The following is a 5,914-nucleotide window of genomic DNA, read 5'->3' on the forward strand; positions in this document are numbered from 1 at the left end:
ATAGGGAGGGGGGGAGGGAGGGAGACGCAAGAGGGAGGGGATATGGGGACATATGTATATGTATAACTGATTCACTTTGTTGTAAAGCAGAAACTATCACACCATTGTAAAGCAATTATACTCCAATAACGATGTTAAAAAAAAAAAAAAAAAGACAGCTGCTGGTGGCTCCTTAAAGACTCTATCTGCATTTTTGCCATAAGGACGCTCCATTTTATGTTTATGACCAGAAAAAAAACAACAACACAATAAAGTTATTTCCATTAGAGAGACAGGGTCAAAGCAAGAGGTAGTCTGGGAACTCCCAGGAAGTGAGCGAAATCGAGGTTAAATATGGATGCAGATGCCTGCTCCAGGAGGGAAGGCAGGAGGCCGGCTGGCTCCACTTCCTGGAGCACGGCCACCCAGAGACGGTGCGGTGTATTGCGCACAGACGCTGTGCCTGGCGCATCACCCAAATCGCCTCCTTTCTAAGTATTATTGTCACCATCTGAGGGATTGGGAAACTAAGCCAAAGACTTCACTCGGTCTGGTCTGGGTCCCACAGCTAGCAAAGAGTTGGGATCCCATCTCACGCCATCTCCTCTCCAGGCCTCAGTCTCTACGTCGATGGGGGAGGGGAGACAGATTCCTAGGACATCCCCAGCTCAGGGCTCCGTGCTCTGAGCATTCGGTGAGCCCTGAATCACACAGATCTGGGGGCTCTTTTAGAGAGTTGGTACAGTCATGCAGTGGGAAACACCAGCCCATTTCTTGCTCCAAGGTCCACATGGAGCTGGGGCTCAGCTGGACTTGGCTCCAAGCTTCGGACTGGGTTCACGTCTGTGCACGTGTCTCTCGTGCTCTTGGACCAACAGCTTCCCGGGCATGCTCTTCTCATGGCACGTCACTAGAGCCCAAGAGCCAGACCAGACAAGGCTTCCGCACACCCCACCGATAACCTTTATTGGCCAAAGAAGTCACGTGGCCAGCCCCAGCCTCACTAGGGCAAGAAAGCATACTTCACCCCCAGCAGGAGGGTCAGAGGGCAAACACCTGACCGATTCCACAAGCTTTGGACAAGAGTTTTCTGTAAGACACTTAAAACAACACCTGAGATAGAGCCCTGGGTCTCCGGCTGCATGCGGAGTCCTCGGACTGAAAGGACCCCAGGCCTGGTCAGCCCAGACTTGGACGAGCCCTTCTCGGGCCAGGCACCTGCTCCTGTTTCTGCCCCAGCTTATGCCTGACCCCGCCCTGGGGCTGGGGCCCTGGACCTCTCAGCCTGTGGGAGCTCAGACACGAGGTGCAGACGGATGTCTGTCTGTGGCCCCGACGCCAGCCTCATGCCTCGTCTGGGCCAGAGCGAAGGAGGCTGGATGCACCAAGCCTGCAGAGTCAGCACCAACCAAGGCAAGAAGGGGCATTATCAACAGGTAAGTGGGGGCATCTCAGAACCCAGGGGCTAGGAAGCAGCAGGTTCTGGGAAGGGCTGGAATCGGGGCTGATGAGCCACAGCGAAGCCTGAAGGCTTCTTTCGTCAATTTTTATCACTGCTTCTCTGAGCACGCCTGCCTCACCCTCCTCTCCATGGCCAAACCAACATCCCTGCTTCCATGTGATTAAAAAATGACCACTGTCCAGGGAACACCAGCCCAGGGCGCCTTCCTGTGCCAGAAAGTAAGGAAGTGTTCGAAACAGGAGGGAGAAATGTCAAAGGGACTGCACCTGTGAGAGCAAAGCCAGGGCCCACAAATCCCACCCGAGAACAATGCTATTAATAAGGAATCCACAAGTTCATGCCAATAATTTTTAAATTTTTAAGTAGAGGAAGAAAGGCTCTTCTCAACTGAAGAATACAGAAGAAATGATATAAACAGAAAATTACCATTTTATAACTAATTGATTTAAGCAAGAATCCATAAAAGACGCTGTAACCGCTGGGTCAGAGAGTCTTAGGGAGCAGCAGGTGGTGAAATCTGGGAGATTCCACCTTAACCAAATACTTATTCAACGTAACCTGCCCATCATAGGCTGCTGACATCATGAGTCTCCTCGTGGGACCCACAGGGGCGGAGACTCGCCCAGGGAGCGCTCCCAGACACCTCGCACAACCCGAGGGTGACAGAGGAAACGCCAGGTTCCCCTCGAGACATCAATGTCACAAAAGACGAAGGACAACTGAGGAGGTGATCCCAATCAAAGGCGACCTGTGTTTAAGGTTGTGACCAGCTCTAAAGGACACTTTGAGACTAAATATCAGATAATGGGCTAAATATCAGAGAACATGAGCTAAGTATTAGATAATAGCACTGTATCAGGGTTCAATGTGCACAGGGTGATAATTATATCTGGGTTAGGTAGAAGAACACCCTCGTTCCTGCAAGATGTATGCTGAAGTATTTACGGGTAAAGCCACATAATGTCTGTTACTAACTCGAATATGGTTGAACGACAACAACAAAGTGTGGGTGGTGTGTAAGTCGAAAGACAGGTAAAGCAAAGGTGGATAAAAATTTTAGCAACTGATAAACTTAAGTGAAGAGCATATGGGTGTTCATTGAACTATTCTTGTAACCTTTCTATGGGTTTGGGGATCTTCAAATAAAAGCGGGGCTGAGGGGAATGGCCATGACCAATGGCCCCTGAGTTGACGGCTTCCCTATTGAAGGGCCAGGGTGAGAACGGAGTCAGTCAGTACTTGAGGCCAAGGTCCCTGGGAAGGTATTTCCAGGCCTAACTTCAGTCAGGGAGCTGCCCTGCTCCAGTCAGCTGTGGCCCTGGGAACGGGGTCAGGTTCATGTGACAGGCTGTGTCCATGTAACCGTGTAGAGGGGAAGAGGCAGCGTTTCTTTCAGATGAGGACACTTATGGGCTGCAGAGATATCCCAGTGGGTGTGCACTGAAGAACCACCCCCCCCCCACATCCTAGCACTCCCCACCTTCCTGAGGATACAGAGAAGCCCTGAAGATCAGCCATCATGCTAGTGCGATGTCCCAGCTGGGACATGGGGGCTGGGACCCGCACACCGTCCTACGGGGCCCACACCTGACTCCACCTCGGGCCACTCTCCCCCACTGCTTCAGGAGCAAAGCGACTGCCCACAAATCCCCAAAACGTTTTGCTAGTTTGCACGTGGTAGGGAACTACCATATTTTGAGCACCAACTGTGTATCTCTCAATAACCTTATGAGGTGGGTATGGTTTTACCCCCATTTTAAAATGAAGAAACTGAGGCCAAGAAGAGTCAAGGGCTTGCCCAAGATCATACAGCCTGTAAGGGCCATGCTGGGGAACGGCCTCCTTCTTCAACAGATAAGTGGGACAACTTAACGAAAGTCACACACCTGGCACACAGCAGGCACTCAACAGATTCTAGGCGCATCTATAGCTGTCACTGCTGCTGTTGATAAGCCTCTGATGCTTGTAAGAAAGCTCTTTGCTTCAAAATAAACAAATGGGACCTAATCAAACTCATAAGCTTTTGCACGGCAAAGGAAACCATAAACAAAATGACAAGACAGCCTGCTGATTGGGAGAAAATATTTGCAAATGATGCAACTGACAAGGGCTTAATTTCCAAAATGTGCAAACAGCTCATACAACTCAATATCAAAACAACAAACAACCCAATCAAAAAAATGGACAGAAGACCTAAATAGACATTTCTCCAAAGTAGACATACAGATGGCCAAAAAGCACATGAAAAGATGCTCAACATTGCTAATTATTAGAGAAATGCAAACCAAAACTACAATGAGGTATCACCTCACACAGGTCAGAATGGTCATCATCAAAAAGTCTACAGATGATAAATGCTGGAGAGGGTGTGGAGAAAAGGGAACCCTCCTACACTGTTGGTAGGAATGTAGATTGGTGCAGCCGCTGTAGAAAACAGTACGGCGGTTCCTTAAAAAAACTAAAAATAGAGTTGCCATATGATCCAGCAGCCCTACTCTTGGGCATATATCTGGAAAAGATGAAAACTCTAATTCGAAAAGATAAATGCACCCCAGTGTTCATAGCAGCACTGTTTATAGTAGCCAACACATAGAAGGAACCTAAGTGTCCGTCGGCAGATGAATGGATAAAGGAGATGTTGCATGCATATATATATATATATATATATGATGGAATACTACTTGGTCATAAAAAAGAATTTGCAGCAACATGGATGGACCTAGACATGGTCATACTAAGTGAATTAAGTCAGACAGAGAAAGACAAATAGTATATGATATCACTTATATGTGGAATCTAAAAAACAGTACAAATGAACTTATTTACAAAACAGAGACAGACTCACAGATATAGAGGTCATAAGTGTGGAGCCCTAATCCAATAGGATTGGTGTCCTTATAAGAAGAGAGAGAGACACCAGGGCTGTACACACAGAGGAAAGGCCACGTGAGGCCACAGCGAGAAGACAGCCATCTACGAGCCGAGGAGACAGGTCTCATCAGAAACCAATCCTGCTGGCACCTTGATCTTGGACTTCCAGCCTCCAGAACTGTGAGAAAATAAATCCCTGTTGTTTAACTCACCCAGTCTGTGGTATTTTGTAAGGCAGCCCAAGCAGACAAATATAATACATACACACACACACACACACACACACACACACACACACACACACAGAGTGTCCTGAGAGGGCCAAAGCAATGTCATCTCAAGAGCAAGAAGCACATACAGTCCCAGTGAGACAGGCTGGGACCTGGGACCCTTTATTGGAGAGCTTGCACCTGGACAAACGTCTCCGTGAGCAACAAAATACAAAGACACTTTAAGGGACCAAAAATAACTGCATGCTTGTGCAGTTGGCGCAGAGTATGAACAATAAGATACAAAAAGGCCAAAATTCAACTGCCACTTCTGAGGTGCTGGGGGCAAAAGCAGGGTTTCACGCATGACCCCTGCACATAGCACCGCCAAGGAGGTGGGCACACCACCTAAGCCACCCTTCTGGTTCGACCCACCAATCTGCTGGGACCCATGTCCCAGTAAAGCCTCACCTGAATTTCTTGTCTGGCTTCTTATTGATTTCTATTGCTTCAAGAGTCCCAGGACCCAGATCAGTAACACCAGGACTAGATCTAGTCCTGGAACTCGGGCTCCCTCAACTTTCTGGAGCTCAGAATCCGCACGTTCAGAGTCACAGCACTTCACGCACATCCTCTCTTTTGTTTTTAAACTTTTTAATATGGAACATATTAAACCTATGCAGAAGTAGAGAGTCTAGTATAATAATCCCCCATATACCCATCACCAACTTCAAAAATTATCAGCTCATGGCTCTTCTCGTTTCATCTACATCCCCACCCTACCACACAAAACCCCGATATTTTGAAGCAAGATCTAGACATATTATTTCATCTGTAAATATTTCAGGATCTCTAAAAGACAAGGACTAGACCCACCGACACACACACTCTTTGTTTTCCTCTGAAAGATTTTTCTATGGATCCCATTCTCCCTTAGACGTGGAGAAAGAACTCCATACCTTCTGGGTTTTCCCAGCGGGTGGGGATGACGGCCAAGTGCGGGCTGGAGGGTCAGGGACGGAAGGTGGGGCAGGCAGAGGGGAAGCCTCAGAAGCCCTGCTGAGGCTCACAGCACAGAACCAGCAATCATGGTGTCCACTGAAAGAAAAACACACACGGTAAAAGTTGTGAGTTAAGTTTTTTTTCTTTCTTGGTTTTTGCAATGATTTTATTTTTAAAATAGATCTTTATTGGAGTATAATTGCTTCACAATACTGTGTCAGTTTCTGTTGTACAACAAAGTGAATCAGCCATATGCATACATATATCCCCATATCTCCTCCCTCTTGTGTCTCCCTCCCACCCTCCCTATCCCACCCCTCTAGGTGGTCACAAAGCACCGAGCTGATCTCCCTGTGCTATGCGGCTGCTTCCCACTAGCTATCTATTTTAC

The sequence above is a fragment of the Physeter macrocephalus genome, chromosome 12 (assembly GCF_002837175.3).
Source record: "Physeter macrocephalus isolate SW-GA chromosome 12, ASM283717v5, whole genome shotgun sequence".
Taxonomy (NCBI): domain Eukaryota; kingdom Metazoa; phylum Chordata; class Mammalia; order Artiodactyla; family Physeteridae; genus Physeter; species Physeter macrocephalus.